This window comes from Pan troglodytes, chromosome 9, assembly GCF_028858775.2.
Source record: "Pan troglodytes isolate AG18354 chromosome 9, NHGRI_mPanTro3-v2.0_pri, whole genome shotgun sequence".
Classification (NCBI taxonomy): Eukaryota; Metazoa; Chordata; class Mammalia; order Primates; family Hominidae; genus Pan; species Pan troglodytes.
Genome location: NC_072407.2, coordinates 74,187,095 through 74,209,064, shown reverse-complemented (window position 1 = coordinate 74,209,064; position 21,970 = coordinate 74,187,095).

Below are 21,970 nucleotides of genomic sequence, written 5' to 3'. Positions count from 1 at the left end.
TAGGTGCAAAGTCCCTGAGGCTTTTGCACTTTATCCTCTTAACAACCCAGTATGAATCCTTAAACCCATTTTTACAGCGTTTCAGTAAGCTACACCTGTGGTATATAGTAGGGTTAAGATTTAACTCAGGACAGGGAGGAGAGGAACCTGGCCCAGGTTGTGGGGGAGGGTGGAGGTCAAGGGGCTGGTCTGGCTTTTCCAGGGTCTGGAAGTCCAGGCAAGGAGACTCCAAATAGATCCTGAGAGTGGTGGGGGAACAGAGGAGCTGTAGCCTGCACGTGGGCCTGAACCCGGGCTTGACTAAATGAGGAAAAGGCAATCCTAGAAAGGTAAATACAATGCAGGCAAGACAAGCAGAAATGGTGGAGGTTTTTCTTTGGAAATCACTCTAGGCCAGGATGCAGAAAACCTGAGAAATCATGAGTCAATTGCATACAATTTCTGGGCTGAACCCTTGCACCTAGGGTCAAGTGATGGCAGAGGCGTGACAGGTCTGAGCACTCAGGAGAAACAACAGGGAAATCCATGGGAGTGGAGCCAGACCTACCCACCTCCCACACCCTGGCCCACGCCCAGTGCCGGCTGACACAGAACATGCTTCCCCGCCGGCACAACTTCACACTTGCTTTTCCTTGGATGTCCCAACTCTTGGTCTTCCTGCAAGACCCCTTGCACATCATGGGTCTTGGGGTTTGGCAGACATGGGTTTTGCCAGTCAGGGTCAGGGGTTTCTGCCTCTGAAAGAGTTACTGAATATAATGAAAAGTACTCCCTGGCTATAGAAGTGGCCCAACAAATATCATCACTCTCATATAGCTCATGGCCCTGAGAATGATAATCATCTGTATCTCTCAAAGTCTACATCTGCACCATTTTTTGGCAAAGAGTAGGTGATTTAGAAGGTTCTGAAAAGCAAATGAAGTGGTGGGCACAAAGTTTCCATTTCAGTTTTGGAGAATGAAAGAGGTCAGGAGATGGATGGTGGTGATGGTTGCACAACCACATGAGCATACTTTTTTTTTTTTTTTTGACAGAGTTTTGCTCTTGTTGCCCAGGCTGGAGTGCAATGGCGCGATCTCGGCTCACTGCAACCTCTGCCTCCCAGGTTCAAGCAATTCTCCCGTCTCAGCCTCCCGAGTAGCTGGGATTACAGGCATGGGCCACCACGCCCAGCTAATTTTTTTTTTTTTTTGTATTTTTAGTAGAGACAGGGTTTCTCCATGTTGGTCAGGCTGGTCTCAAACTCCTGACCTCAGGTGATCCGCCCACCTCGGCCTCCCAAAGTGCTGGGATTACAGGCGTGAGCCACTGCACCCGGCATACATGAGCATACTTAATGCCACTGACCCGTACAGTTAAAAATGGCTAAAATGGAGAACTTATTTTATTTATTTATTTTAAATTTTACCCCGATTTTAAAATAAGCAAATGGAATGTTGGGAATGACTCAGATGTCACAGGGCTTCCAGGCTGTCCTCTCTTTGCTTTAGCCCTCGGAGCCTGTCCATGCCACAGTCTCTCCCTGGGCACATCCTCACCCTCTGGGAATGTGAACCCTTCTAGGGAGCAGGCCAGGAGACCAGAGAAATGAAATACAGGCACTCTCCTGAGCTTGTAATTCAAATTGGAGCTCATACTCCCTGAGCTGCCTCAGTGGCCTTACCTGTGGCACGAGGGCCCTGGCCTCCCCTCCCCTTCCTTGTGGGCAGTGGCACCGCTGGCTCTGGCCACACTGGACCTGCCATTGCTCGTGCCATCACCCTCTGACCTGTGTGCATGCTGTCCTCTACCAGGCTGCCCTTTCCCGCTTTTTCCTCCTAGAAAACTCTTACTCATCTTCCCAGGTCAAGGCCAATGGTCTCTTGCCTGGGAAGTCTCCCCAGCATATCGGATTGGTCGTTGTCTCTTCAGTATCTAATGGGGGTGGAAACCTGGCCTGTTTGTACATGTAGGCTGCACCATGACCATGATGGGCCCAGCTCCTCTTCTACTGTGCCATTGAGCTCTGTGGGCTGGCACACAATTAAGGCTGGGAAAGGTATGGACAATCCCTCTCCTCAGTTCCCACTTGCACCTGCGCCCTCTCTGGGCCTATTTCCTCATTTGCATAAGTAGAGACTACCACGCACCCACCCTGCCCTTTGGGCATATTCACTAACATGGCATGAGTGAAAGCACAAGGCTCATAGGCTCATAGTGGGTGTTGGGTATGTGGTTCCTTTATTATTGTAGATTTGGTGTCCTCCCAGGGGAGGCCCTCCAGGATCACAGCAGTCATCCTCTGCCTTCATCACCTTCCACAGCTGACTTCACCCTGCTAACTTTTCTCTGTCAAAGGCAGCTCTCTCCCCTGCCCCAGACCCGACTTTATCCTCACCTGGCCATACAGCTCGTCCTCGGGGCTGGGCTGTGTCTTGTGGTACTTGGCGTTCATGCAGACATTGAGCAGGTCCGTCCTGGCCTGCACACTCCTGGGCTGGGCACTCCCCGCAGCAGTTACCAAAGCCAGAAGCAGCAGCTGCATCATCTGCCAGGCCATGTCCATCTATTCCTGCCAGAGAGCCACAGTCAGAGGTAGACAAGGCCTGAGGGAGGGACAACAGCCATGTGATTGTGTACTGTCTCCCTCCCAGGCCCAGATCTCTGCTGTCCCCACCCTGCATCCCCTACAGGGCAGCTGAGCCAAGAAATGCGCTGCGTGTAGAGGTGAGAGGGAGCCCTTCCCCGGCTGGCCTGGAGGCAGGACCCTCCTCCTACTTCCCACCCAACAGTGCTCTAGGTCCAGGTTCTGACACCAGCTTGCTCTGAGATCATGGAGGGAGCCACCGCCCTTGTGGACTTACCCTCTTGGATTTCTCCAGTGTTTTATGCAATTCCTCTCAAATTTGCACAAGGAGGAACCACAGGTGGTGGCCTGCTGATGCAGCAGTGAGACTCTAGACAGCCTCAGGCTTCTGCTTCCTCAGCCTGTCCTCCTACCCCACGGCAACTGAGGTTTAGATGCCCAGGGAAGCTGAGATGGGGACAGCAAAGGCCATGGAGCTGTCAGCTATTGTTCATGGTCCTGGAGCAGATGCTGTGGGAGGCAAGGGGGTGGGGGCAATCGCACCTCACCCCTCACCCCTCCTGGGTCTTGGGAAATTACCTAGGCAGAGGCAGGCTCAGAGGTTGGGGGAGGCCAACAGGTCAGAGGCAAATGGAGGAGGGGGCTGAGCGAGAACAGTGAGCGCTATCTCGCCTCCCATGTCTCATCCCCACTTTTCCGTCTGTCCTGTTGCAGGGCCTTACCTCCATCCTCAGCCCACCTGGGAAGGTGGAGTCTCTCCCACCTCCCCACCTACTTTATAACCCCATCCTGCCTGCTTGGTTAGACCCTCTGTTAGGGAAGGTGCACAAGGCTTTGTCTAGGAGACAGCTCAATTGTCTTTCAATAAGGACCCAGTTAAATTATGGTGCATCTACCCAGTGGAATTTAATGTGGTAACAAAGAAAGAGGAAGCTCCTGATGTACAAATACGGAAAAATCTCCACGTGCATTGTGAAGTGGGAGAAGGAAGGTGCAGAAGAATGCTATGTAAAAAAAATTCTATGTAAAAAAGGAGGAGTTAGAATATCTGTGCCTGCAGGAGAAAATGCTGAAAGGTATGAAAAGAAACCAATAAGGTGATCACCTGGGGGAAGAGGACAGCATCAGGGATGCGACCTTTCACTGTAAACCTTTCTATGTTGTTTTGATTTCTGGACCAGGTGAAGTTATACCTTATTTAAATATATATTGGTATGTGTGTATGTATACATAAATATACAAAATAGGAAGTGAAAATACAAAGACACAGAATGATTTATCTGACTTGATAATAGTTATGTAAATGTCAATAACACTAGAATGCACACAACAATGGTACATTTAAGTTAAGGATGCTATACATGTGTTTGCCAAAGTATGAACATGAGGCCACTGAGTGTTCTGGTCTCTGGGTATACATCTGGTCAAATTCTATGCATTTACACCACACATATCCCATTTATGGGCACAAATGGTAGCATACTGTTCTATACTTTGCTTTTTCTGGGTAGTTTCAGTATACATTTAAGCTTTTGACAAAAACCAAAAACCTCATGAACCCAAGCTATCCACACTTGCTCTCTTGAGTATTGCCGTATGTATTAGTCCATTTTCAGGACTGATAAAGACATACCCGAGATTGAGAAATTTACAAAAGAAAGAGGTTCATTGGACTTACAGTTCCACATGGCTGGGGAGACCTCACAATAATGGCAGAAGGCAAGGAGGAGCAAGTCACATCTTATGTGGATGACAGCAGGCAAAGAGAGAGCTTGTGCAGAGAAACTCCTGTTTTAAAAACCATCAGATCTCGTGAGACCCATTCACTCTCACAAGAACATGGGAAAGACCCACCCCCATGGTTCAATCATCTCCCACCAGGTCCCTCCCACAACATGAGTGAATTATGGGAGCTACAAGATGAGATTTGGGTGGGGACACAGCCAAACCATATCATTCCATCCCTGTCCCCTCCCAAATCTCATATCGTCACATTTCAAAACCAATCATGCCTTCCCAACAGTCCCCCAAAGTCTCAACTCATTTCAGAATTAACTCAAAAGTCCACAGTCCAAAGTCTCAGCAAAGAAAAAGCAAGACACTTCTGCCTATCAGCCTGTAAAATCAAAAGCAAGTTAGTTACTTCCTGGATACAATGGGAGTACAGGTATTGGGTAAATACAGCCACTCCAAAATGGGAGAAATTAGCCAAAACAGAGGGGCTACAGGCCCCTGCAAGTCCAAAATCCAGCAGGGCAGTCAAATCTTAAAGCTCCAAAATGATCTCCTTTGACTCCATCTCTCATATCAGGTCACACTAATGTAAGAGGTGGGTTCCCATGGTCTCGGGCAGCTCCGCCCCTGTGGCTTTTCAGGGTACAGCCTCCCTCCCGGCTGCTTTCACAGGCTGGCATTGAGTGTCTGCAGCTTTTCCAGGCAAACAGTGCAAGCTGTCAGTGGATCTGCCATTCTTGGGGCTAGAGGACAATGGCCCTCTTCTCACAGCTGCCCTAGGCAGTGCCCCAGTAGGGACTCTGTGTGGGAGCTCCAACCCCACATTTCCCTTCCGCCCTGCCCTAGCAGAGGTTCTCCATGAGCACCCCACCCCTGCAGCAAACTTCTGCCTGGGCATCCAGGCATTTCCATACATCTTCTGAAATCTAGGTGGAGGTTCCCAAACCGCAATTCTTGACTTCTGTGCACTTGCAAGCTCAATACCACGTGGAAGCTGCCAAGGACTGGGGCTTTCACCCTCTGCAGCCATGGCCTAAGCTCTATGTTGGCCCCTTTCAGCCATGGCTGGAGCAGCTGGGACACAAGGCACCAAGTCCCTAGGCTACACACAGCACGGGGACCCTGGACCTGGCCCACGGAACCATTTCTCCTAGGCCTCTGGGCCTGTGATGGGAGGGGCTGCCAAGAAGACCTCTGACATGCCCTGGAGACATTTTCCCCATTGTATTGGGGGTTAATGTTCCTCTTGTTACTTATGCACATTTCTGCAGCTGGCTTGAATTTCTCCTCAGAAAATGGGCTTTTCTTTTCTATCGCATTGTCAGGCTGCAAATTTTCTGAACCTTTATTCTCTGCTTCCCTTATAAAACTGAATTCCTTTAACCACACCCAAGTCACCTCTTGAATGCTTTGCAGCTTAGAAATTTCTTCCGCAGCCAGGTGTGGTGGCTCATGCCTGTAATTCCAACACTTCAGGAGGCTGAGTTGGGTGGATCATCTGAGGTCAGGAGTTTGAGACCAGCCTGGCCAACGTGGTGAATCCCTGTCTCTTCTAAAATACAAAAATTAGCCAGGCATGGAGGCACATGCCTGTAATCTCAGCTGCTTGGGAGGCTGAGACATGAGAAACGCTTGAACTCAGGAGGCGAAGGTTGCAGTGAGCCGAGGTCACGCTACTGTCCTCCGGCCTGGGTGACAGAGTGAGACTCTATCTCAAAATAATAATAATAATAATAATAATAATAATAAACAAATTTCTTCCACCAGATAGCCTAAACCATCTCTCTCGAGTTCAAAGTTCTGCAAATCTCTAGGGCAGGGACAAAATGCTGCCAGTCTCTTTGCTAAAACATAACAAGAGTTACCTTTGCTCCAGTTTCCAACAAGTTCCTCATCTTCATCTGAGACCACCTCAGCCTGGACCTTATTGTCCATATCACTATCAGGCTTTTGGTCAAGGCCATTCAACAAGTCTCAGGAAGCTCCAGACTTTCCAACATTTTCCTGTCTTCATCTGAGCCCTCCAAACTGTTCCAACCTCTGCCTGTTCCCCAGTTCCAAAGTCGCTTCCACATTTTTGGGTATCTTTTCAGCAATGCCCCACTCCCAGTACAAATTTACTGTATTCATCTGTTTTCACACTGCTGATAAAGACATATGCAAGACTGGGCAATTTACAAAAGAGGTTTATTGGATTTACAGTTCCACATGGCTGGGGAGACCTTACAATCATGGTGGAAGGCAAGGAGAAGCAAGTCACATCTTATGTGGATGGCACCAGGCAAAGAGAGAGCTTGTGCAGAGAAACTCCCGTTTTTAAAACCATCAGATCTCGTGAGACCCATTCATTATCATGAGAACAGCACAGGAAAGACCCACCTCCACGATTCAATCATCTCCCACCAGGTCCCTTTCACAACACGTGGGAGTTATGGGAGCTACAAGATGAGACTTCGGTGGGGACACAGAGCTAAATCATATTACTGTACATCTAATAACATAACTTTAAAGTTATTTCTTTATGCCTTGTATGTATAAACTTAAAACTCATTAGCCAATATAAAAAACATTAGGGGGCCGTCCTTGGTGGCTCATGCCTATAATCCCAGTGCTTTGGGAGGCCAAGGCTGATGGATTGCTTGAGCCCAGGAGATCAAGACCAGCCTGGGAAACATAGGGAGACCTCATCTTCACACAAAAATACAAAAATTAGTTGGGTATGGTGGTCTAAGCCTATAGTCCCAGCCATTTGGGAGGATGAGCTGGGAGGATTGCTTGAGCCCAGGAGGTCGAGCCTGCAGTGAGCCGTGATGGTATCCCTGCACTCCAGCCTGGGTGACAGAGTGAGATCCTGTCTCGGAAAAAAAAAAAAAAAAGAAAGAAAGAAAAAAGTTAGGAAAGAGAACTTCATGTTTTCAAGTTAAAAGTGCCTGATCCGGCTGGGTGCAGTGGCTCACACCTTTAATCCCAGCACTTTGGGAGGCCAAGTCAGGGGTATCACCTGAGGTCAGGAGTTCAAAACCAACCTGGTCAACATGGTAAAACCCTGTCTCTACTAAAAAAAAAAAAAATACAAAAATTAGCCGGGCATGGTGGCACATACCTGTAATCCCAGCTACTCAGGATGTTGGGGCAGGAGAATCGCTTGAATCCAGGAGGTGGAGGTTGCAGTGAGCCAAGATCTCACCACTGCATTCCAGCTTGGGCAACAGAGCAAGATCCTGTCTCAAAAAAAAAAAAAAAAGTTGGTTTGTAATAAGCTATAGGACTCTGACAGGTGCTCTCAAATACAGGTTTCTGATAACTTTGGAGATTGTGATATTGGAATAAAGGAAAATGTACAGGACTCATGAAGAGCTAAAATGTTCACGAATATCAAGCATAACAAGAACTGAATGGACTGAACTCAGAAAGCTGAAGCAACCTTTTTGACTTTTGCTTGGAATATTGCTGATCCTTGTTTTGTTTCTCAGAGTCAAGGAAAATTATTTTGAACTCTTTAAGGCCTTTAATACTAGAGTAAGCTATATTCCTGTGAACAAAATTTGAAGCATATTTTTCTCTCTCTCTGCCTGGCTTCTCCAGAATTTGGAAATTATCCGTGAGTATTCTTTTTTTTTTTTTTTTTTTGAGACAGACTCTTGCTCTGTCTCCAAGCTGGAGTGCAGTGACATGATCTCGGCTCACTGCAACCTCCGCCTCCCAGGTTCAAGTGATTCTCCTGCCTCAGTTTCCCAAATAGCTGGGAATACAGGCACTTGCCACCACACCCAGCTAATTTTTTTGTATTTTAAGTAGAGACGGGGTTTCACCATGTTGGCCAGGCTGGTCTCGAACTCCTGACCTCTGGTGATCCGCCCACCTCGGCCTCCCAAGGTGCTAGGATTACAGGTGTGAGCCACCACGCCTGGCCAAGAACGTCACTTTCTAACAGGTCTAGGAGCTCCAAATTTATCATGGGACCTTAACACGAGAAGATCATCCAACTTACAGGTATTTGAGGATACAAATCCATGGCTGGGCTCAGTTTTAAAACGTTTTGTCTGAAATTCCTTGAAGAACAGAGTTCCATCAAAGCCAATCTAAAAGACTTATGTAGAAATAGTTATTCTTGCTGCACTTTATGCAAATAATCAGGCCAAGTATATGACTAAAGTCTATTTTGCAAACAACTCAATCCTACCATAATTTGCTTTTTTAACAAAAATGAGGACTGGAGAGAGAGAAATTATGTTTCAAAACACCATACATTTGTCAATAAATTCTAAAGTCGTTAGTGTTTAAGTTTTTGCCTACATTTTTAGGCTAACACTCCTTGTTCCTGTGAACCAACCAGCAATCTCCAGCTGCAGCTCAGAAAGAAGAAGAGGATGGGTAATGTAAAAATCTGGATCAATATTTTAGTTCTGAGCAATTATCCTGCAAATCCTGCCAGGTGATGGGAATAAATAGGGTGCCCATTAATCGGAGGTTTCCTTTTTTGGAAAGTAAGAGCTAACCAAAGCCAAGCACCATGCACCCAAATCCTAGCTTACATAACTATAGCCACCAATTATCTGGGCATGTCACAAGACATCTTTTTCTCTCCCTTGTTGGAGGAGGACTCAATTCTGCAGCTTCACCTTCCTTAGCATTTGGCTTATGATAAGGAGTCCATGCAGCCCTCCCTAGACACACATTTTTGTTTCAATTCCAAGCTTTGAGTCAAAGCCCCAGGAAAGAAAACTGGATCTAAGGGATTCAGAGGCAGATGATAACAGAGGTTAAAAGGCACAGTGCAAGGCCGGGCACAGGGGCTCATGCCTGTAATCCCAGCACTTTGGGAGGCCGAGGCGGGCAGATCATGAGGTCAGGAGATCGGGACCATCCTGGCAAACACAGTGAAACCCCGTCTCTACGAAAAATACAAAAATTAGCCAGGCATGGTGGCATGCACCTGTAATCCCAGCTACTTGGGAGGTAGAGGCAGGAGAATCGCTTGAACTGGGAGGTGGAGGTTGCAGTGAGCTGAGATCATGCCACTGCACTCCAGCCTGGGCGACAGAGCAAGACTCCATCTCAAAAAAAAAAAAATACAAAAATTAGCTGGGCATGGTGGTGCGTGCCTGTAATCCCAGCTATTCAGGAGGCTGAGGCAGGAGAATCACTTGAACCAGGGAGTCGGAGGTTGCGGTGAGCCGAGATCACTCCATTGCACTCCAGCCTGGCAACAGAGCGAGACTCTGTCTCAAAAAAAAAAAAAAAAAAAGGCACAGTGCATGCAAGTGAGCATGGCTAATTCCTGCCAATCAAGCCAAGCCTCCCATTTCATGGATAAAGGTCATGCTAGTATCCATGGCATAAATGAGGTCTAGGAAACTCCAAGACTACTGACTGTAGGGGGTATAGAGACATAGGTAAGAGTGGATAATTCCTATTCTCCCTTTTTTTTCCCCCCGAGATGGAGTCTTACTCTGTTGCCCAGGCTGGAGTGCAGTGGTGTGATCTTGGCTCACTGCAACCTTTGCCTCCTGGGACCAAGTGATTCTCCTGCCTCAGCCTCCCAAGTAGCTGGGACTACAGGCATGCACCACCACACCCAGCTAAGTTTTGTATTTTTAGTAGAGACGGGGTTTCACCATGTTGGCCAGGCTGGTCTCAAACTCCTGAAATCGTGATCTGCCCACCTCAGCCTCCCAAGGTGCTGGGATGTACAGGTGTGAGCCACTGAGTCTGGCTGATAATTCCTATTCTCTAGGTACTCCCTGCTTCATGGGTGCAAGCTGCTGTGGCACCCATGGCAGCACCTGCCAAGGTCACCAGGACGTGGGTATGCAAGGACAGAAGAGGGAAAGAGGACGCTCTTCCTTCTCTCCCTCATGTACCCCTGGTATCTTCTAGAAAGAGACAGGAGACAGGGATGCCTGCTCCCCTCTTTCTAGATGGGTAGCCATTCATCTTCACTCTGTACCCCTTTTGAATGCATGCTGAACCCCTGGGACTCCTTTAAAAAGCACCTTTTTTTCCTTTCTTCTCCACTGTCCTCTCTTCACTAATAGGTAATTGTGTCTTTGTACTATAGGACACTCCCCTCAGATGCATCCTCCAAACTGGAAAGAGTTAATTTCCCAAACCTTCAGCTGGTTGGCTTAGGATTGGGCTCAGGGGAAGGGAACCCAGAAGCCCGACATGCTGGCAAAAGGGTAAAGTTTTTTTTACCAGTCGGGCTTTTGGCTTCCCTCTCCCTGTGCAAACTGGGAAAAGGCCTAGGGATTTTAAGCTGTCCTTACCCTCCCTTGTTTCGTTTTAATACATGATTTCTAATAACCTGGTTTTTCTCTTCTTGCCTTCAGGCCATCAAACTCCAAATGGTCGTGCAACCGGAGCCTCGGAAGATGGCCCCTTCTGCCGGGAACCCTTAGATAGGCTTCTGAGGGAGCTCTGACTGCCGTTTCCCAAAACACCGCTCCCTGTTAGCAGGAAGCAGTTTAGATCGGTCTTCGTCCTCACCCCATCCTTGTTCTAACAGTAGTTTGATGTACTTCTTGAAAGGGGGGAATGAGACAGCCAAGTGTAAAGGGGTCCCCAGAGAACCTCTGACAAACCCGCACACTGGGAGGAATGTGCACTGGGGTGGAGCCTCTGGAAGTTCGTGCAGAGGAGCCTGGCCCCTCCTCTTCCAGGGTGGAACCTGGGATTCAACCTGTGAGGTGGGAAGCATGTACTAGCAGGACTCTACTCTGCCGAGGGTCCCTGTTTCCCCGCTTTTTTTTTTTTTGCCCAATAAATTCCATTTTTCTCACCCTTCAAAGTGTCTGCAAGCCTAATATTTCATGGCCAGGTGACAAGGACCCTGTCTTTGGCTGAACTGAGGAGAAACTCCTACAACATTACCATCCAGCAATTCCTTTTTTTTTTTTTTTTTTGAGACAGGGTCTCACTCTGTCAACCCAGGCTGGACTGCAGTGGCACAGTCATAGCCCACTGCAGCCTCTACCTCCTGAGCTAAAGAGATCATCCCGTCTCAGCTTCCTGCATAGCTAGGACTACAGGCGTGGACCACCACACTGGGCTAATTTTTTTGTATTTTTATGTAGAGACGGGGTTTCACCATGTTGCCCAAGCTGTTCTAGAATCCCTGGCTCAAGTGATCCACCTGCCTTGGCCTCCCAAAGTGCTGGAATTACAGGTATGAGCCACCATGCTTGGCTTCCAACTTTAAAGTTCATGATGGGAATGGAGTTTGTCTCAGATGATAGATTTTTATGGAGCCACATGCCAAATTCCTTAGAATACTTTCCCTCATGGACACACCCCACAGAAACTCAGAATCATCCCCTCAATTTTCATCCCCCCTCATGCCCATTTACAATTAATCCCTGTTGTCACTTCCAGCCCCAGGCAACTACTAATCTACTTTCTGCCTCTATAAATTTGCCTTCCCTGCACATTTCATGTAAGTGAAATCATGCCACATGAAGCCTCTTAGGACTGGCTTCTTTCACTTAGCATAATGTTTTTGACGCTCATCCACGACATAGCATGTGTCATCACGTTTCATTGCTGCACAGTCTTCTATTGTATGGATTCACCACATTTTGTCTATCTACTCACCAGCTGCTAAAAATTTAGGTTATTGCCAGCTTGGGGCTATTATGTATAATGATACATAATATGATATATCATATTTACATACATAAATGATACATCATATTTACATACATAAATATGATTATTATTAATATTCATATTTAAGTTTTGTTATGTTTGTTTTCGTTTCTCCTGAGTAGACACCTGGGAGTGGAATTTTGGGTTGTATGGCAGTTTTACATTTAACTTTTTGAGAAACTGCCACACTGTCTTCCGAAGGGCTGTACCATTTTACATCCCCACCAGCACTGTGTGAGGGTTCCCATTTCTCCACATCCTTGCCAATCTTATTGCCTATCTTATTATTATTGCCATTCTAGTAGGTATAAAACTGTCTATCACTGTGGTTTTAGTTTCCATTTTTCTAATGATTAATAATCTTGAGCATCTTTTCATGTAACTATTCATAATTTGTGTACCTTCTTTAATGACATATTTGTTCATTTCTTTTGCCCATTATTTGATTGGGTTGTCTGCCTTCTTGTTACTGAGTTGTAAGTGTTCTTTGTATTTTATGGATACAGATCCTTTATCAGATGTGTTTTGCAAATATTTCCTTCCAGTCTGTTGCTTGTCTTTTAATTTTCTTAAGGGTGTCTTTTAAAGTGCAAGAGTTTTGAATTTTGTTAATGTCCAATTATTAGCTTTTGCATTGATCAACTATGCTTTCAGTTCAAAAAAGAAATCAGTGGGCTGGCAGAGGTGTCTCACGCCTCTAATCCCAGCACTTTAGGAGGTCAAGGTGGGTGAATGAATCACTTGGGCGCAGCAGTTCAAGACCAGCCTAGGCAACATGGCAAAACACCATCTCTACAAAAAAAATACAAAAAATTTGCCCAGCATGGTGGCATGTGCCTGTAGTCCCAGCTACTTGGGAGGCTAAAGTTGAGGGATCAATTGAGCTCAGGAGGTCAAGACTGCAGTGAGCCATGATTGTGCCACTGCACTCCAGCCTGAGCAACAGAAAGAGACCCTGTCTCAAAAAATAAAAATAATAAATAGAAATAAATGAAGGGCGAAAAGGGCATCAATTGGCCTTGTTTACAAGACTAGCCAGGGCGGTCATCAGTGGATTGCTCCACTTTTCAGGTTGATGTAGTTATTTGCATATGTATAGAGAGTTGGTCCTCTTTCTTACTAGGATCTAACCAAAAAATTAAATTTGTAACTATGACCATGCCAGAAACAGAAACCTACGAGAAAATAACAAAGTCTTTTTAGTCATGATTAGGTCTGTTGCAAACCTTGTGATTCCCCTCTCCTTGCAAGTACGTGATAGGATTATGTTTTCCTGGCTTTCTTGAATTTAGGCATGCTCATGACTTGATTTGGCCAATGAAATAAGTGATGGGTGGAAATTTGAAGAGCCTTATGGAATTTGCCAAGTTCCCTCTTCCTGTCTCATGGAAGATGGAGCCTCCATCAGCGTGGGTTCTTGAGTGAGAAGCAGAACCCCCTGGCTGCTAATGTAGTCCAGGAATGAGAAATAAACAGAATCCCCCTGATAACCCACATTCAACATTGTAGCTTGAGCAAGAAATAAACATGACTTGTGGCCAGATGCAGTGACTCATGCCTGTAATCCCAGCATTTTGGGAGGATCACTCCAGCGCAGGAGTTTGAGAACAACCTGGGTAAAATAGTGAGACCCTGTCTCTACTATTACCTATATAATACATGTTTTATATTATATTTATTAGCTGAATGTGGAGGCTCACACCTGTAGACCCAGCTACTCAGGAGGCTGAGGTAGGAGGATTGCTTGAGCCCAGTAGTTTGAGACCAGCCTGGACAACATTGCAAGACTTCCTCTCTACAAAAAACTGAAAAATTAGCCAGGTGTGGTGGCACATGCTTGTAGTCCCAAGTATTCGGGATGCTGAGGTGGGAGGATCACTTGAGCCCACGAGGCAGATGTTGGAGTGAGCTGAGATCGTGCCACTCCATTCCAACCTGGGTGAGAGAGTGAGACCCTGTCTCAAAAAAAGAAAAATTCCTGGGCTTGGCTCTAAATTGGAGCTATAGTGAAAAATAAAATCGAGAGCTACAAATGTCTCCTACCTTAGAAGAATATTTAAGTATCAGGCTAGTTCATAGCAACTGTCAGAGCTGGGAACTAGCCCAGTCGAACTGGCTTCAATCAGTGAGAAATGGGAAACAAAACAGCCACATTCCCATTCATACCCAAATAATTCTCAAGATACATGTGTGGTGTCTGGTTTATTCAAAGTGGCTGTCAGAGACAAGACCATAGAACTGGAACCAAATAGTTGGGAGCTGTGGGGCTAAACAGGGCAGGGATGTCCAAGTATCAGAAGGTAAAAGGAGGTCAGCTGAGCAGCCACAGCAGCATTAGGGCCAGGCTGAGCAGGAGAGGCCAGGCTGCCCAGGGCCCAGCCCCACTCACAGCTGCAGCATAGAACCTTGCCACCTCCTCATTGGGGTTGCCCTGGGCCGGGTCGAACCACATCTGGATGCAGCGGCTGCTCCCTCTGCTGTAGTTGCTGACCCTGCAAGAGTGAGTCCAGATTTCACTGCACAGAGCAGTGGGTGTGAGGAAGTAGAAATGGAAAGGTAGTCAGGCAGCTGCCACCTGGCACTTGTTAGACCCTGTAGGGAACAGGGAAGACCTTTAGCCACTGGGCCCCAAAGGGTCTCTGATTCTGCCAGCCCTACAACCCCAAAATGTCACACACCTGTTCCACACCCACACACCTTCACTTCCAAATCCCTCCTTTCCTGCCCACCCCAGCCCTCACCTGAGGTCCAGTTCCAGCCCTTGTGCCCGTTGCTCTTGCAGGTGTAGGAGGTGCGACAATCTTCCCACCATTGCTCACAGTCCTCTTTGCACAGGGGCACATTCAGCACCCGCTCTTTGCGCCAGCTCTGATCCACCTGGGAGATTTTGGTAGAAAAGAAGGGCTCAGGCTCAAGAATCCCAGCAACCCAGCCCTGAAAAGAACTGGAGCTGGGGTTGCCGCCTGCAGAGACACCTGGAAAGTTCAGCTCGTCTGCTAGCTCTTGGGTGCCAGGAAACCATGCGTACCTGCTGGATCCAGGGCCCCAAGTTGGGGGGGCACTCGTAAAGGCAGGTGTCCTGGATAAAGTGCCGTTTGCAGGCAGGTACCATCTCTCCACAGTGGTTCCTGTTGAATCCATATAGATGGGAATATTCTTATGGGCTTTCTGGGTGGTGCTGGTGAAGCTCAGGCATTCTTTCTCCAGAGACTACACTGGATGCAGGAAGACACAGGACTAAGTCCACAACCAGCACAGCCAGAATATTCCACACGCAGCCTCTCCCCTTTCAATTCTTAATCCCCAACCCAGTGGAAGTCATCCAGGAAAGTCCTTGCTGTTGGTAAACTCTTTGTGGGAGAGGGCTGTCAGAGACTGTGGAAGCCCAGAAGACAGCTCCTGTCTGGAGGTGCAGTCATTACAAAATTCGTTAATTCAGCTTTTATGGAGATCCTACATACTCTCACCCAGGCACTTTTCTAGTAACTGGGGTTACAAAAATGAGCACCTCAACGGATCACTGCTTTTGAAAACAATCAGGGGAGAAGGATGGGGACTTGCAGTGTTATAGCGTGATCAGATTAGGCCTCACTGATGTCAATAAAAAGAATCAAGCTCTGTAAAATATTTGAAGAGATTTATTCTGAGCCAAATATGAGTGACCATGGCCCATGACACAGCCTTCAGGAGGTCTTGGGAACATGTGCCCAAGGTGGTCTGGGGTACAGCTTGGTTTCATACATTTTAGGGAAGCATGAGACATCAATCAAATGCATTTAAGGAATACATTGGCCAGGCACGGTGGCTCACGCCTGTAATCCCAGCACTTTGGGAGGCCAAGGCAGGCTGATCTTGAGGTCAGGAGTTTGAGACCAGCCTGGCCAACATAGTGAAACCCTGTCTCTACTAAAAATACAAAAAATTAGCTGGACGTGGTGATGGGCACCTGTAATCCTAGCTACTCAGGAGGCTGAGATAGGAGAATCGCTTCAACCCAGGAGGCGGAGGTTGCAGCGAGCTGAGATCACACCACTGCACTCCAGCACGGGTGGCAGAGGGAGACTCCATCTAAAAAATAAAAAATAAAAATCATTGGTTTGTTCCAGGAAGGTGGGACAATTCAAAGTGGGGTGGCAGGGCTTTCAGGCTATAGGTAAATTTAAACATTTTATGGTTGACAATTGGTTGAGTTTGTCTAAAGACCTGGGGTTGGTAGAAAAGAAATGTTAAGATAAAAGACTGTGGAGACCAAGATTCTTTTGAAGTCTTACAGTGGCTGCCCTTAGAGACAATAGATGACAAGTGTTTCCTATTTAGATCTATAAAAGGTGCTACACTTAGTTAATCTCTTTATGATTGGAAGGGCCTGGTAGAAAAAGATCCAGCTATGGTAATAGAGATTCTTTACAGATGAAAATTTTCCCCCACAAAGGACAATAGCAGGGCCATTTCAAGATATGGCAAAGAAACATGTTTTGAGGTAAAAATATTAAAATATTTTGCTTTTCTTCCTTGTCTCGTCATGTTATGCCAGAGTCAGGTTGGAAAGTAAGTCATGATATATAGGGTTAAATAAAACCCATCTGATGAGAATTTATGATTTGTAGGGCATGACTCCCCAGACCCCTTAGATAGGAATTTTGGCAAGATTAAAAAAAAAAATCATTGGATTTAGTCCTCGTTGAGGTGATAACCATTCGGAGGTGAGAAAGTAAGTTAAATTGTAACCCCAGAAGAGTTCCAATTACATAAACACTCAATACATACTTATTGAATGAATGAAAGCCCACGGCCTAGAATTTGGTATAAAGCTTGAGAAAAGAAAAATAGCTCAGAGCAGTCTCATGATGTGAGACATGCCCAATTTATCAGGCCCAGAAAGGCATGAGTCTGGAACTTCAGTCACACCCTCCCCACCCATGCCCAGAGACAATTGTTCCAAGGCGTTTTGTCCCTGACTAGCTGCCTCACCCGTTATCTGTTCCTGGAATTTGTGATACAAAAAACAATGTATAGCCAATGAATTGCTTATGTTATTTTATTTTAAATTCTTGATAAACAACTTAGGAACTATTCTGTTTCCTTAAAAACTCACTTGTAACTGCTGTGAATCGAAGTGTATATTCAGGACAACTTGAATCTATGCTTCTGTGTAGCTATCCTCAAGCTTTCTGGATCTCGTTACTTAAGGCTGACAAGCTAAACATTAAAATGTGCACTTAAAAAATATATAAAAGCCCAGGCACAGTGGTTTACACCTATAATCCCAGTACTTTGGAGGCCAAGGCAGGAGGATCACTTGAGTGCAGGAGTTTGAGGTCAACTGGGACAACATAGTGAGACCTCATGTCTAAAAAGAGATAAAAATAAAAAAAAATAAATATAAAAAATAAAAGAATAAGTTAAAGTCAGAGCTGCTCAAGGTATACAGGTTATTTACCTCTTGTTAGTCTGCACTTGGCAGCTGCAGGCTCACTGATTCAAAACAAGTGCAAACGGCAGTGACTGCTATCTGCTAATGGAGTCAAAACGAATATAAATAGAAATCCATATTACAAATTACTTTTCCTCTGTTTCTTCTTTAGTTATATTTGAATATGGATTTTTAAAATAACTGTTTAGCTAAGTTCAGGATATTAAAGGGGTTGTAGCCAAATAATTGTTATAGGGAGACCTCATGTCCAGTGGGATTGAGAGACACAGACTGAAGGTTTGCTAGATGCATGAACCAAGATGCTTCAGGCTGGATGTGGTGGCTCACATTTGTAATCCCAGCACTTTGGGAGGCCAAGGTGGGAGGATCGCTTGAGCCCAGGATTTGGAGACCAGCCTGGGCAACATAGCAAGACCTCTCTCAAAGAAAAAAAAAATGCTTCACACCCAGCCTCATAACCGAGAGACTCTCCTTTCTTGAGCTGTTTAGGGCTAGCAGAAAAGAAGCCACTATGAACAGTGTGCAGTTTCTTCTTTCAGATCTATGGAGGAGTCATTCCCAGTCTAAATCCCTAAATCAAGCAACCCCAGGATGGGTCTCTCCAACTTCATTTCCCAGGCTCTCCTCTGGGCCTGCTTCCTTATTTGCGTAATGCAGAAACTCAACAACCAAGAAGGTGAGCTGTTGGCATTGTACCGACATTTGACACACAGTGTCTGTGAAATAAGTAGTCACACATATTAATACAAACTGAAGGGCTCCTCTGGTGGGTCTGTCAGAGGCGTTTCAACCAAAGCAACCCCATCTTGAATAGGGGCTGGGTAAAATGAAGCTGAAACTTACTGGGCTGCATTCCCAGGAGGTGTGGCATTCTAAGTGACAGGATGAGCTAGGAGGTGAGCACAAGATAACAGGTCACAAAGACCTTGCTGATAAAACAGCATGTGGTAAAGAAGCCAGCCCAAACCCACCAAAACCAAGATGGCAACCAAAGTGACCTCTGGTCGTCTTCATCACTCATTATATGCTAATTATAATGTATTAGCATGCTAAAAGACACTCCCACCAGTGCCATGATTACAGATGCCATGGCAACATCAGGAAGTTACCCTAAATGGTCTAAAAAGGAGAGGAACCCTCAGTTACGGGAATTGGCCACCCCTTCCTTGGAAAACTCATTAATAATCCATCCCTTCTTTAGCATATAATCAAGAAGTAACAGTAAGTATCCTTAGTGGAGCAGCTCAAGCCACTGCCCTGCCTATGGAGTAGCCATTCTGTATTCCTTTACCTTCTTAATAAGCTTGCTTTCACTTTACTCTATGGACTCACCCCAAATTCTTTCTTATACAAGATCCAAGAACCTTCTCGTGGGGTCTGGATCTGGATCCCTTTCTGGTAACATCTTCCTGTCGAACCCTGAGGAGACACCCAACCCAAAGGAAATAGACTGCAGCACCAATTGGCTATCTAGGGTAAGTGGCGGGGTACCCAGGTAAAGGATGGAATTGGGTTAAAGGCTCAACTTAGGGGAGTTAAAGTCTCTCCTAAGACAGAGTGGGTTAAAGGCCCCTCTTAATAAAAGGCAAGGACACTTGACTGAACTTGGGTTTGAGGCCCAACTCAGGAGTGTTAGAGTCCCTTCTAAGATTTAGGGAGTTAGAAGCCCCTCTCAGAGTAAAGTTCCTCTTGGCTAAGAACGGATTTAGCACCATGGGATATTAATTGCTATTCTCTTTGGATTAATCTACCTTGCAATCTTTGCTGATGACTGTGGGTGACAGAATTGTGCATGTACAGGATCCTGGGACATGAGAGCTTTTTGCTCCCCAAACGGGGACACTTAAGAGCTGATGCAACTCCTAGAAAACATCCCTTCTTAACCAATGAGCGGCTGCCTGAACTTTTGATTCAGTGTCACTGGGATAGGTGAGTCTTTCTCTGGTCTTCCTGAGCTCTTCACTTTCCCCACCTTACCACAGGCAAGTTTTGGTTAATGAGAAAAAAGACTTGTGAGGCTAGCCTTAAGCTGTAACGAATCTGGTGTGCTTTGTGTGTCTATATTGTTCTGCCATAAAGAAGGGTACCTTAGGATAGAATGCAAGCCTACTGTTACCAGGGGGTCCTTGCTCCCAGAGTTCCCAAGATAGTGGCAGGCTGCTTCCAAGATGGCGGCAAGCCTCTTGTTCTCTGACCTGGGGTTCTTGGCCTCACAGATTCCAAGGAATGGAATCTTGGGCCATGCAGTGACTGTTATAGCTCTATTAGAAGCTGTGGGTCACAGAAGAGAACTGTGGAACCCAGCGACTAATGTTCAGCTCGATTAGAATGAACCCGGGCACTTAGCCGTGCAGGAACAATGACAAGACTTTAGCCCAATCCAGAGCGGCAATGGGTGCCTCACTGGATCAGGAGCACAGCAGACACCCTGCCTGATCTGGAGGGGTGGAAGTCACCGGCGGGTCTGCGATGGCGGCAAACAGCAGTGGTGGACGGCAAGTGAAAGCTCAGCTCGAGTCGTAACAAACACTGACCAGAAGAGTGTGCAGTTGCAAGATTTAATAGAGTGAAAACAGAGCTCCCATACAAAGGGAGGGGACTCAAAGAGGATAGCCATTGCTGGCTTGAATGCCTGGGTTTATATCCGATCATTGTCCCTCCCAGTGTGCTCTCAGGCGATAGATGATTGGCTATTTCTTTACCTCCTGTTTTTGCCTAATTAGCGTTTTGGTGAGTTCTCTTTACTACCTGATTGGTCGGTTGTGAGCTAAGTTGCATGCCCCGTGTTTAAAGGTGGATGCAGTCACCTTCCCAGCTAGGCTTAGGGATTCTTAGTAGGCCTAGGATATCCAGCTAGTCCTGTCTCTCACTATGACACCTGTAAGCCCGCTGTTCAAAATGGCCAAGCAAACTGATGAGTTATAAACTTTGCTGAAGGTCCCTGAAAAGCTGGATGAAATTTCTCTTTCGTCTTGTTTTATGTCCTTGGGAGCTTCACCTTGTAACCACGTGGCGATACTTTGTCTTGGTTTCTACCATCCAGCAGACAGGAGTTTTGGGGTTCATGCCATAGTTACTCCTAAAAATTATCTTGATCAGATAAAAGCCTTTGCAAGCTCAAAATTGGTGACTCTAGCCTCCTTCTGGGAAGGGCAATGGAGACTGCCCAATGCTGTAGCTCAGCAGCTAAGACTTTGTCTTTTCACAATGGCAGCCCAGGTTCAGGGTTCAATTCCCAGCTTAGGGAATGAGTCCTTTCTAGTTTGAGATCTGTCTGAACATTTGTAGATTCTCTTTCCCTCCACAAACTGTCTTGAATTTTTTTTCTCCGAGTACCTGGGAGTTTGCCTTTGGTAAAGTTCAGAAGCCAGAAATATTGGTAGTTTGGCATGGCTGAAGTTGGGTAATAAGAGACATTAAAGGATTTTTGTTTTTAAGAGTGCTATGGTTAAAAGTCAGCTTCATTAAAGCAGGATATTCAAACTCTAACAGCCCATGACTCCCTGGGAAAAACAGGAGGTGCCAGAGACACCATTTTGGAAAAAAAAAAAACAAAAAAAAACCACTCTGTTTTCCTCTTGAAACCCCAGGAATTGAAAGTTGATAAATTCCTCTCAAAATTTAAGGCTCTGTTCTGTTTTGCATTGCAGTATCTGATGTTTTTGACTTTTGGTGGTATCAGAAATTACATCGTATTATGACAGAGCTTTGGTGTGTAGTAACTAGGTAGGAAATATACTTTAAGGAATGGCCAATGGAAGTTATGGGTGAATACTTAACTCTTTGCATATTTAGATTAGAGAAGCATGCTCTTGGCCACTTCGAAGGTATGGAAATACCCACTTATCTCCCACTGAGAGATAAGACTTCCACGGAAGATGGGCTGATTTCCCCTTTTTTGGTGGGGGGGATCCAGGATCTGGTATAAAACGGGACCCTTATTTTGGGGGATCTGTCTTGCCTTCCAGCTTGCCTGCTTATTAGGCTGTAGAAACTGCATGCTTTCCTGACCTTGTTCCCCCAACGGCTCCACCCTAAAGTCAGTAATCCAATTAAGAAACTGGCAAATGATGGCCGGGCGCGGTGGCTCACACCTGTAATCCCAGCATTTTGGGAGGCTGAGGCAGGTGGATAAGGAAGTCAGGAGATCGAGACCATCCTGGCTAACACAGTGAAACCCCGTCTCCACTAAAAGTACAAAAACTTAGCCAGGCGTGGTGGCAGAAGCCTGTAGTCCCAGCTACTCAGGAGGCTGAGCCAGGAGAATGGCGTGAACCTGGGAGGCGGAGCTTGCAGTGAGCCGAGATCAAGCCACCTCACTCCAGCCTGGGCGACAGAGCAAGACTCCGATTCAAAAAAAAAAAAAAGAAAGAAAGAAAAAGAAACTGGCAAATGAAAATTCTTACAACTACTGGATCTTCTGTCTGTGTATTTATATATGTTGTGTGTGTGAGATATAAAAGAGCTTTGATTAATAGGTTAAAAAATAATAAGAGCTTAAATCAAATATTTTATTAGAAAAATAAAAACTGTGATGCCTTTTAGTTTATATGCCTTTAGTAATCTTTGGGAAATAACATCAGTTTTAC